This window comes from Gallus gallus, chromosome 3 (genome assembly GCF_016699485.2).
Source record: "Gallus gallus isolate bGalGal1 chromosome 3, bGalGal1.mat.broiler.GRCg7b, whole genome shotgun sequence".
In the NCBI taxonomy this organism is placed as follows: domain Eukaryota; kingdom Metazoa; phylum Chordata; class Aves; order Galliformes; family Phasianidae; genus Gallus; species Gallus gallus.
The window spans coordinates 57,699,962-57,712,899 of record NC_052534.1 but is presented as its reverse complement, the minus strand read 5'-3'; the positions used below and the strand labels follow the sequence as shown (position 1 = coordinate 57,712,899).

At 40.5% G+C, this 12,938-nt stretch overlaps 1 protein-coding gene and 1 non-coding gene across 4 annotated transcripts in view; both read right to left on the bottom strand.

The window, feature by feature from the left end:
- The window catches only part of ARHGAP18 (Rho GTPase activating protein 18), an 84,286-nt gene that overhangs the window by 46,192 nt on the left and 25,156 nt on the right, over nucleotides 1-12,938 (bottom strand). Inside the window, exon 1 of one of the 3 annotated variants that reach the window (XM_040697906.2) lies at nucleotides 12,736-12,930. The exons of the other annotated variants lie outside the window; for them this stretch is intronic. The gene's annotated coding sequence lies outside the window, so the exon portion shown is untranslated. Of the gene's footprint in view, nucleotides 1-12,735; nucleotides 12,931-12,938 lie in introns of those variants that run through there. 3 annotated transcript variants of the gene reach the window in all.
- MIR6697 (microRNA 6697) lies at nucleotides 1,195-1,304 on the bottom strand. Its single transcript, NR_105567.1, has one exon. It is a non-coding gene; the product is annotated as a microRNA 6697 (primary transcript).

Here is a 12,938-nt window from a genome sequence, read left to right as displayed (position 1 = left end):
GGAAATCATTACAGAAGCTTGAGTTCCACTGAACAAAAACAGAAGTTAGTCTCCAAACTGAGCATTCAGTATACTTCCTTTTCACACAGTTCTTTGTTTAAAATTCCAGTTGTAACAAAAAATATTGCACATGGCTAGGAAAACAAGGAAAAGAATGGTGTCACTTGAGTCTCCTCTGTCCTATTTTTGGCTCTGTTCCATGATGAGTTATCTGCTTTTCTCATTCTTTCTAAATGCCTTCTATGCCATCTGTTTCCATATGGACTTTTTTTTGTTGTTGTTGTTACCTTCTGCAGTTTTAATTATTTTATTCCCTACAATTAATATAAATTCAAAATATATGTGCAAAGTATATTCTCTAGAACAACTCTCATGCTGCTTATTGGAAAAATATTCAAACACATCATATATGTTTCTAAAGTATCCTTTCTGTGTAATCTCCTAAGAGAATCACTGGAACTAATCTCACAAAGAAGAGAATAAAACCTGTGTGAGATTACTTCAGACCCTACAAATATCAAAGAGCACCAAGTAGAAAGTGAAATAGATATAGTATTTGTAATTCCATTACTGAGAGGCACAGAGAAGGAAGATTTAAATAATTTATTTTTCTTTTCACAGTGGGGAAAAAAAAATAAGCATGTCAACAAAGCCTGATTTAAGCTATCGTGGCAAATGCCTCAGCCATCTAGTAAAGTACAGTCACAGCCATGAAATGATACTGGAGACACTTTTGTGCCTCTAAAAGCAATTAGCTCTTTAAAAGCACTAGCTCTTACCATGTTAGAGGACCTACTAATTAGACCTATAACCCTGTTATAGTTACTAATGTAAGGCCTACAGCACAATCCAGTAATTTTGTTTGTGCTTGAAGGAAGTTGGCACACATTCACAGTCAATTTATCACAGTGTAATCCTTACATTCAGAATAAATTGTAAATGAATTTGTATGAGCATTCCTAAACAGCAGGCATGAAAATCCCTCCAAGAGTCTCAAGACATTTTGTCAGGAAACTGTTCTCATTACCCAAACAAACCAACAAAGACCCACTAAGACCAAGCAGAGCAATGCTTTTGCACAAGCTGGAAAAAACAGGAGGGTAGGAAGCAGAGCTGCCTACAGAAAGAGCTGTGGAGGGAACCACATCGATTCAATGGCCCAGTACAGACAAATAATATGGCGGTAGTCTCAGTTCAAGTATCAGCACAATGTTTGCAACAGTGACTCCTAGGCCAAAGGACATCAGCTTCAGAAGTGGTCACGCTGATGTCATCTGTTCTTGGAACAGCTGACACAAAGAAAAGCTGTGTACGTCGCTGCATGAGAGAAATCTGCTCTGTGCCATGCTGAAAGAGACACAGCAAAGGCAGAGGACAGTGCAGGCTTGCCCTGATCCAGCCATGTCCCTCAAACAGCCCCGCCCCAAAAGCCCACCACAGTAAGGAGACAGCAGAAAAATCCAGTCACCTCAGCAGAAGAAAAGAGATTGAAAGCGGCACCCATGCACAATTCTTACATCTTCTCTTCAAGGGCAGCTACTAATGCCATGACTCTGCAGAACCTCTGCAACTTCTCCTTGCCTACTAAATCCTTTTTTCTAAGCTAAGATTCCCAGGGAATATTTGATCCAGATAAATTGTCGGCAGCTCTCTCTGTTACACACACTAATGAGCACTTCCAAAGGTTCAGTGTCCTATGACCCAGCAGGAACCCCACTAAATAAAACAGAACTACACTAATCTATTCCCTCCCACCTCGTATTTCTGGTAGCCTTTACATGTCAGTAGATAAATAAGGAAGCAGGAAACTACTCAGAAGCACAGATTCTGCCCTCTCTCTGCCTTTGCTACCATCCATGTTTTCCAAATACTGGCACAGAAGATATAAAAATGTTCATTTTTTTTTTCAACCAAGCTCCCTGCAAAGCTTTAGTGGTTTTTCTATGAATAAAAATATCTTTTCAGTTACAAAGTATACAGATGTACAGCTACCAATTTGGATATACAAATGCTTTCATGTGCAAGTTTGGAAACTAGCGGTAGCCTTGTCATAAAAGCCTGGTCTGTAATTTAAGAGCTCCAGCTGCTCAGTTGTTTCACTCTCACAGCTTAGAAAAACTTTCCACAAGTGATGGAAACGTCCTCCAATCCAGTACGGAGGTGACACTGTAGAAGAAATGACAGGTTTTCCAGTGTCCGGTTCTTGAGGAACAGTGGGGATTAGGTAGAGTAATTTATCTGTTCTCAGTTTGGGTCTCCCTTTCTAGGATGATCAGCCACTTAATGACTACCACAGTATCCCACAGCTGTGCTGTCAACAAAGTGTGGGCATCAGGACTTGAACACAGTGACAGAACTTCCAGCAGTAAGGAATGAAAAGAAGTTCCGCTTTGTTCCAGGAAAGGAGAAAAACAATGAGAACATAACACAAAATAAGCGATAAAGAAACAAAAACCAAAAAGAAACAAACACTTGAAAAGAAGAAAGAGCAAACAGAAAACATGCAAAGTAAATAACTAATTATTTAATAGGACTAAGTGTTCAAAACAAAAAACAAACCCCACAAAACAATCCCATGTGTTAGTTGATCTAGTCTTTTACTCATGTAACCCTTTTTTCTTGTTTTTTCTTGTTTCTTCCAACAGCAGCACATTTTGTTTTTCTTTACTCTTAAATCTGATTCTTGTTTGGATCAGCAGTGTCTTCCATGTGGGTACAGCAAGTTCACCAAAACTGAACTCTACGTTATTGTTCCAAGAACAGTCTATTTTACAAGATGGCAATCACTTATTTAAAGCAACACTGTAACAAAACATCAATCAGCCATTTCAGAATGAGTGCATCACGGTCATTAGCCATAACTCTTACCCTGCCTACCCCAGCACAACAATTGAGTGCAAGGCCAATGGCCAGCAAAAAAAAAAATCATGACATGGCACTCACTGTACTCTTTAAAATGTCCCCATGTAGCTAGAGGTTGAACCTCTGACTTCAACTTTAGACATAGTCCTTTGTGTAAACAGGGTAAAAATAACACTTATTCATAACACTAAGAAGCTATGATTTTCGAACTCAGTAAAGGAAACGCTCAAATAAGGTGTAATCCATATGCCAATGCTTCTATAAACTCCTATTTTCTTTTGCCATATGTACATACTGTGCGTAAAGAAGAACAAAAACAATGTTAAGTACTCTTGAGTGCTGCTTAGCCGTGAGCGTTAGTTACAGGACCAAGCTCCCAATGCTAGACATCTGTACTTCAAATTATGAGGCGCATCATCAACAAATAAATATCAGATGTTTTTATACCCCGTCACAAGTGCACAGGAAAAGAAAGAAAAACATTCAACGCATGCAGTATTAAGTCCTATGTGAAAACTCCATTCCAATTAATTTGAAAACATCGAATTATGTCAGTGGTAAAGCTTGCAATTTAAGGGAAAGGAAAGGGAGGAAAGACAGCCAGCCTGAATGAGCGGTCAAGAGCCTGGCTCCAGGATCCCGTTACATTTTAGGTGGATGCTTAGATTATAATATGCTATCAGAAAGCTGGAAAAGACTGTCATGTAGAATTGCATATGTTGAATCAGTCTTTATTGTCCTGCCGCACCCTGCCCTGCTTCTCGCTGGTGTGGCCCTATGCAGAGGTGCTGATTGACAGTCTGGCTCCAGCTGCACTTCTCACCCCTAACTGCTAGCTCCCAGCTCTCACCAGCTGAGTAGCTATAGCTCCCTTAGTGCAGTCTTCAAAACTATACAACAGAAACTCAATTTGTTCCTTATCTGTATTTCAGAGATCAAATACATATATATATATATATTTAAACTGAAACTTATAGACAGAAATTATGACAGTCTATATTGAGGTCTGTGTTTAATTAAATCTCTATCAGATAATTCTGCAAATGAACAGTAATTGAAAACATACAAGTGAATGTGTACCTTACACTCACTAAGAGAGGATGACTAAACTTAAACGATCACTTTAAAAGTTCAAAAGACTAAATATTGTGACATCGCTCTCATTTTAATACCATATATTTTCATAAGCTGTGTTCTGATTTGAAGTACAAAGTGCCAAATACTAGCTTCCACAGCATGAAGCTCATAAAGTTTATGGAAAATTTTATAAACACTTCCTCCTGACGAGGAGAAAAAAGACCACAAATCTATTTTTCTATGTTTTTACCTCAAAGAAGAACAAGTACCACAGTGCAAATATCCTTCTCTGAAAGAAAAAGGTAGGAAGAATTTGGGTCACTGGACAGCTACTTCGACATTTTAATTAGTACATAATATTTTAATGACATTTGCGTAACCTTTTATTATTTAATGCCTTTAGTCTCTTTTACCCTTAAAACAAAATATTACTGCAGTGAAAAGTTAGGTTGTGTTTCTTATAGTAAACCAGATGTGTGATTCTGACTACACATCAAAGCACTATCATAAATAAGAAGTATTTTGTGTGTGCTATGAAACTAACGTGATGTTTTTGGTGCAAAGTTCAGAGCAAAGAAAGGTGTGTTTAAACAAGGCATCAATTAGCAAGCTTTCACAAGCTTAGCAATCAACAACCAGCTATAATTTAGAAGCTGCAATGTACCTCATTATAGTATACTGGAATGAAAGTTGGGCTTTTGTTTCTTTTTGTGAAGCATGCTGTGCTGTGCTGTGCAGTTAGTCACGGAGAGCTTGCTCTGCCTTCATTACAGCTCCGAAAGAAGTGTAAGTTCTCCACGGTATTCCTCACCAGAAAATGCCACTGGATCCCAAGGATCTCTTCTCACACTGCAACATGTCTTTTACAGCTAGAAGACACGCACTCTACTGAATCGCTGAGTGGTATGAGTATGGACAAAATTAGCCAGAGATAAAGCCTACACTCAGCAGCTGCTAAAGGCCAAACTGTTCCTAAACTGGCTAAAAATCTGTCATTACAAAGCTAAGGCACCAAATACTTCAAACTTGAACCAATAGATTTATATTATATCAGACCAGTCTCTTACAGAATGTGGTCATAGCCAGTACTGGCACTCATAAAAATGAACTATCTTGACAAATCACGGCTCCATAATAACCACATTAAGCTGACACATATGAAGGCTGCTGCCAGTGGGTTCTGTCAAATCTCTCCTCTCCTGTGGGCTCCCATTACTTTTGTTGTGTCAGCATTGTCACTGCTATTGCTTGCTGAGCCAGGTGAAGAAACCAATCTGTCTGAAAACAACACTTGCAAAAAAAAAAAAAAAAAATACTACTGGCAGAAGGATTCTTTTCTTTATGCAGCTCAGCCTAGCTCAAACAGATCAGAAATGCCAATGACAGGACAAGAAAAATATGTAGGTGAGAGGTGGAATCAAACTCCACTTGCAGTTGTCCCCACTCCTTGCAACCTCCACTCATCTTAGCCTAATTTGACCACAGCCTGTACCCACTGTCACTGCACGTCAAAATTTCTGCTGGTTTGAGCTCTTGAAGGCTTCTGAAATGAAGAAAAGGTTTCAGGAAATAAGTCTGCACCTCTCCTCTGAGAGATGTTCTAGCTCTATTTCCACAGAATAAGAAGATATTTCTCAAGTCTACCTGAAATAAGCGGACGATACAGCTAAGCCACCAGAACTATTTTAGCAGGACACAAATGCCCATCCTCTGCAAACACAGCTGATAGAAATGATTTTTCCCAAAAAACAATACTATTACCTGTGTTCTCATCTAATTGTGGCAAAGAAAACCATGTGGTGAGGCTCTAGAAGCTATACAATGAATGTTGGTTGATCTATCATTCTCTCGGCAATGGCCCAGAGAGAAACCATTTTCCATTAGCCCATGGAAACCACAGCTTTGGTATCCCATTGTGACTCCCAAATGAGTAATGACTGTGTAGGTGACAGTGTTTAGCAGTACTCCCTTGCTGTTCAGCAGCTGAGGCTTTCCGTTACTGCTCCAAATTTCTTGCTTTGTATCTAGGATCAAAGACTCATAACCATGGCCATAACCACAATTACTATATGACGACATGGGCAATTAAAAGCATAACAGAGCTTCCTGATCCATTTGTCCAGTTGAAATATAGCCTTGCACTCTCTCAAACAAGTCACAAATCTCCCCATTACCTCACAATATAGTATACTTCTGGACCTTGATGACATAATTTAACATATGCAGAGAATTTCTAAAAGAGGGAACATTTCAATAGAGGCCTCAAGTCCAGCCAGCTATTGTTTTGACAGTGACACAGCAATCAGATAAAAACAAATAACAGATTAAAAATAGTAAAAAAAAAACAACGTACTTAAAGTGTCATACACTAAATATTGACAAAACAACTCTCACCTACTCACTTAACTATGTAAGTATTCCCCTGGTTTTCAAATAGGGAAGTGAAGTCAAAGTATATGACTTCCCCAAGCCTGGGTAAAAGCTGCCAGGTTGGCTTAGGGACTGGTGGACAGGAAGAAGAGGTAGTCTGAGGAGTGGTAAATTGAGGAGTTGTACTGATGCTAAATCAAGCAAAACATACCAACTGTTCTGCTGCAGGTTAGTCCTGAGTATGCATAATGAGATATTTATTTATATGCTAAATTTAGCGTTATTCCTACTTTTTTGCTTTCCCATGTCTGGGGTACCTTTGATCATATTTCTTAGCATGCTAAGAACATTCACCTTTGCTCCTTTTCAAACATCTCATAGAAACCATTTCACTCTTCCAACAGTAACAAGGGCAACGCAAAAAAGAAAAAGAAAAAAAAGAAATACTGCAATACATTTTACGTATTTGTCACCTCTTGGTCTAAGAAGCTTCCCTTGGAAAAAAAGTGTGTTGTAGGAATAAATCTCTGAAATCCTAATGAGAACAGTTCAAGGCTAAGGGGTCTGGGATGCTGCAGGAAGCAGGGCAAGGAACAGCTTCACAGAACAAAGCAGAACATGGAGCAGATGATCAGCAGGGAAGGTATGACCAAGTAACTGACTGCTTCTGTGCTCACCTTCATACTGTTGGGAGAGAAGACAGTTGGCACAAAAGAACAAGCAAAGAGTAAGCACACAGCTTCAGCTTTTGCTGATGTGTTAATTCATTACACTGTTTGGGATATCATCAAAACCACCTTAGAAAATGGTGGCTAACATTGTACTTTATAAAATAGGTCAAGTCAGTTTGCTTTTTACACATCCAAATACTTCAAAGAACAAAAAAAGCATTTTTTTCCCTGTTTGGCTAGAAATATTTAAATTCCTTGCCTGTACATTATTTTGAGATCAAGATTCCAAGGCAGAGATAGGTTCACTGAAAAACAAGCAGTCCTCACAAAACAGCCCACTGTCACGCTGGAAATACTCAAGGCTTACTAGTCTGGAATTTCTCATCCCTGGTCATGTTCATTTACTGTGGAGTACAAAGTGACAATCAGTGACCCATACAAAGCAGGAGTCTGCAATACCACTCACAGGAGGAACTCCTCTGTATCAGTAACTGGAATTACGGCCTCAGTTCAGCTGTAGTATTCTGATTCGTAGAAGAAAAAAAAATGAAGGTAGATACTGAGTAACTCTAGTAAAAAAGAGCAACTATAGAGCTGGGCACTCGCAGGCATCGCTGAAGCATGCACCATCAGCCTTTTATAACCACGCCACTCTCAGCTTCATCCTCTCTGGTGACAGCTATGAACCAAATTATCGGCAATAACAACTGATTATTAACACTTTTTAACTGGGTGCCAATAGCAGCAGTCGGAAAATGCCATTAGTTTTTTCAAGATCAAATTCATCACTTCCGCTCTTCAAAGAAAAAGAAGTTAGAGAAACAAACAAACAAATAATAATTTGATGACACATTTAGAATTAATGTTGAAGTTCAGATTTACAAGGCTCCCACAATACTTTGCTCAGCATTCTAGCTCTGCACAAGGTTTATATGCTTAGAACAGCACATCTAGCAATGTCTTGTATTATGCACTTTATCATCTAGATTCGTGCACACTTGAGAAAGTCCTTAATTAAAATGCTCAAAAGGCCCTTATGTTTCACACTGCTTATAGCTAGACAAGCATGTCATCTCATTCTCTGTACATTGTTAAAACAAAAAAGAAAGCCAGTGCACAGAGAGCTCTGATTTTCCTCTGCTCTGCTATGCAGCCCCACTGATTCAGCACAGTTACTCACATCTGAGACCTACTTAAGGACCTGACTGAGAGTAGAACTGAATAGGCTATTTTCACTGGTAGCAAAGGGAGTTAAATCCAAACTGCATCCGTGACACAGAATGATCTAGGTCAGTTAGTGAACTGAGCTGATTGAAATAATGTTGTTTTATAACACTGACAGATGATAAATGGATATCTAAGTGCAAGAACCAGTGGCCATGTCTGTACAGTGAGGACTGCCGTGATGAAGAGCTCAGGCAGAGCAGAAAGGAGATGCAACTCGAAGACAGTTCCAACAGGATGCTTAAAAAACAAGTGTGCCTGCAGTTTATACAGCTGAATGAGGGGCAAACTAATAGCACAGAAGTGATTTTAGCTGTGCGGGTGACCACTCATGAGATTGACACTGAAGTACTCCAACTAATTCAGGCTGGGAGGTAAAGGCGAGGCAAAATAGCAGGACACGTGTAAAGAAGAATGCTGAAAATTGGAGGAACAGAAGAGAAGAGTCACACACACACATACACACTCACAAAATTAGACTGAAGAAACAAAGAGAATCAAAAACAATTATTTGTTCAAGCTACCAAAATAGAATTGTGCAGCAGCTCAACAATAGGCTAACTGACAGGAGGAGGTCTTCATTGGAAAAACATAGCAAACACCAAAGGCAGAAGCCAGGTAAATTCAAAGGCAAAATAAGGTGCAAAATGAGGGAGGGGGAACCAGAGAAGGCAGGAATTTGGAATCAGGGAAGCCGGAAACGGTGGGCTACCGCATTGTGCTGTCTGTAGATCAGGTTACTGGGATTAATACACTGGTAACTAAGCAACACGTTAGGGGTCTGCAGTACGCTACATATTTATACACACGCAGAGCACAAAAGACACAAAAGTAATTCTAACACAAGCAACTTAGCACACTGTTGCCTATTAGCTCTATTCTAGTATGCTGACAGGTATTCGTAGAACAAACATTCAAATTAGCAGGCAAATTCAAGGCAGGAAAGATCTGCGCTCAGGTGGACTTAAACTCAGCAGAAAAAAAACTGCTATGATTTTATGAAGTCAGCTGTAATACGATGGATCTTTGCTCTGCATAAGCAAAGCAACACATGGCAGGTACTGTGCTAAGCCACCCATACTGGCATCGTGGAAGACAGGTTACAGGGGGTAGGAACAACAAATGCTGAGGTGATATATATGGAAAATCCAAAATCTGTGCTGTTCAAACAGATTGCAAAAGAAAGTGCAGAAGGCTCCACCACCGCACATCAGTCGCTGCTTGTATACTTAGTATCACATGCATCTCTCACTGTGATTTAGCCCTTTATATTGGATTTCAACTCCAAGAGCAAGCCATTGGTGGGAAAAGAGAGGAAAAGAAATGAGAGCTTTTCTCTCTGAAGGAACAAGAACGAAAATTGCCCTTCACAGAAGGCATGAATTCCTGTTCACTACTAGATTTCTTCTTAGGCTGATCCCCTCTGTTCCACTGCCACACATTGCCCAGCTTCTGCTGACATCTCCCCCGTTCACATGGGTTCAGCAGTGAAGCAGGACAGTGAATCTCAGGGACCATGGATGTTAGCTGGCAGGTGTCATTTGACAGAGGAGATCTGAGGAGGTGGCAAACTTCTCTTTTACAGTAGCCAAGGGTTACAGCACTCTTTCCAGAACTGGCCTGGGTTTTAGTTCCATCTGAAGGAAACTGAGCTTCTTGTTCTCATTTTGCAAGTGAGTGTCAGCAAACCAAATGCTATATTTAAATACAGCAAATAAGTGAGTGTGTGCATAAGTACATAGCCTCTGGGGAAGAAGAACTATGTTCTAGTCTTTACAAAGCACTGATGTCCTTCTTAACAAGTCACTAGCAATATAAAGACACACAGAACCTTTGGGAGTACGTGATGTTTAAGTGGCACTAGCTTGCAAAGCTGTGAAACTCAAATTGGCCTTCTACAGTAGGTTTATGAAGTGTAATGAAGTGGCAACAAAAGCGCACACACTGGCTGCTGGTGAGAAAGCACAGTGACTCTCTGGAAGCATACAGGGAGGCTGTGACTCACGTGGCAGTTTGGTGCAGAGAAGGAGATCATGCAGAACTGCAGCCTCTGAGATACGACAAAGATGGGAGAGAAAAGCAAAGTCAACTCTCAGTGGCCATCACATTTAAACGCATTTAACTGTAGCCCATTTTGCCCTTATAGGCTGGGCTCTTGAAGATGCACTGCAGCAGCATTTTATTTTCTTTGCACATTGGTATGTAGGCATTTAGTTCCACATGCATCTAGTTGCTTGCAGTTTTGTTCTCTTATTTCCCATCTATTGAATATGCCAGTTTTGACCTTAACCATATAATCACTTAAATGATATTTTTACTTGCATATATATATATACACACTGATTCTTGAACAGAAATAGTCCTGCAGAGGACTGTCTGGATGAGATTCGGTTGTCTAAGGATAAGTACATGTAGCCCTATGAAAAGACTGTTACTATCTAAAACATCTGCACTTAACTGGCAAATATGACATAGGACCTGCAGCTTTCTGCCACAGTAGATGAGGCAAAAACCCCAGCAAGGAACCTAAGTGGCAATGGATGTCTATGCTTAGGCACATGAACTTCACGTTTCACATGAGGCTTACATGCCTACATGGGCCAAAGCAGCCACCGAAACAGTCCTGGGTTACGAGTTACTTGATGTACTCTTCTCTTCTACAGTTCATTTAACATCAAGCAGTTCCATGGGAAAAAAAAAAAAAAAAAAAATCAAGAAAAACGACCTGTGGGTAGACATCATAATGAAAAGGAGGTAACACAAACAAGTGAGCCGCAAAACAGGCAATAAATATAAGGATAGGAGATGTAATAGGTTAAAGCTGAGAAGTGAGAAAACGGAAGCACCGTGGAAGAATGCTATCACCAGGTAACCTAACTCCGTGATTTCACTAAGGAAATTCCTAGTTAAATACTTGGGTATAACACAGAAGTGACCCATAATCAATATCTAAAATGTAAGATATTCTTTTAACCATTACTTTGACATAAACTGTTAAATGAAGTTATATTGCAAAGACAGCTTTGATGCTATTTTGTGCTTCAACACTATCAAGGCAATATTGCTGAACTGTCACACTTGGAAGTGAACACATGGAGGTTTTTCCAGATTTTAACTTGATGAGCCAACAGTAAGGCAAGCCTTTCCCACAGGCAGCACTTCACAGTGCTCACTGTGCCTTTAAAGGGCCAAAGCAGAACAGCAAAGTGATCTATTAGATCAGTGAAATTCTGCAGCCTCATCAAGCAAAACTTCTCATGCCTGAAGAGAAAAACAAATGGTTTGGAAGCACAGCCCTTTCCTAAGATGCACTTTATGTGGAGCACAGTCAATACATCACTATTTCCAGGATGCACCACTGCCACACTTCTCCAACATTCAGAAAACAATACAATCTTCAATATTCATTGTTTTGAATGTCCTTGAAAATAAGAATTCAACATAGCTTGGCTGTTCGTCTTTACAAAAGGCTTGCTTCATTACAACATAAACAGCTGGCAGTGCATTACATCAGTTTCCTCATACTCTGATCCCTGCTGAAAAGTTTTTCAATTAGCAGAGAGAAGTTAACTTAGAGATAGGCCATGCTACTCAAAGAGGCATCTCAACTTAGCAAGCTAAACAGCAAACGTGCATGGTTTTTGAAGCTGTAACACTGCCAGTAGTGGAACTCAGATGAACTACGTGTGGAAATCCTCTGCCTTACACAGCTCTAACTTACACATCTCTGCCTTACAGTTAAGAAGATGGCATCTCACATTTATTCCCCTGCACACACTCCTTTCATAACACCGTGTGTACTGCCCAACCAGAATAATTTGTGCAGGATCACTGTTGGTGTTGCAGACCTACAGAGCTCTTCCACATGCAGTTAAGACAACAGTAGGAGCTACAGCAGAGCTGACAGTAGCATCACTTAAGAAGGTTTCAGAAAGAGCAGGGGCCCACCTGCATTGCTCAAACACAAGGTAGGCTGCACTTCTCAACTCCGTGGCTCTGCTGTGAACTTATGGCATGACATACCATGATGCGTCAGTTATCTTTACTGCATGGCGACATACAGTACTTCCATTATCTATCTTTTTTTTTTTTAATGAGATTATAATCTCTTCGGTCAGATGCACTCATTATGCACATATGTAAGCAATGTGTCAGCGTCAATACCTTCCCAGTTTCAATTGGCTTTCCCACATTAATAAAAGTCCCGTCCTTATCAATGGGACCTTTGTTGCCCGTTTCAGCAAAGAAGGGACGGACTGAATGGGCTGTAGGGACAAAGCACGCCAAAAAAAAGTCTCTGGTTAGTGCTGTGGGGCAGCCCTCATGGAGGCTGCCTCCTTTGCCCATTTTCAATCCTGTGTTTAAAGCAAAAATGACAAATGCTGTAAAAAGTTTATCTCGCCCCTACCTGCGACTTCTTTCAATCGACAACATAAAAAGAAAAGATTAAAAAAAAATAACCAATCAAACGGGAAAAAAAAAGAAAAAGCAAACAACAAGGATAACACAAAGCACAAAGCCTGACCCCCACCTGATCCCGCAGGGACGGGACGCACAGCGGGCACAGCCCGGTGTTAACAACCGCGGGTTGCTCGGGCAGCGCGCTGCTGCTCCCAGCTACGGCGCCTTGACGACAGCCGACACCTGCTCGCCGCAAGCCCCGCGCAGCGTTAGGAGAGCGGAGCGGGAAAGCGAGAAGCACGGCGGAAAAGACGCCGGGCCGAGACGGACACG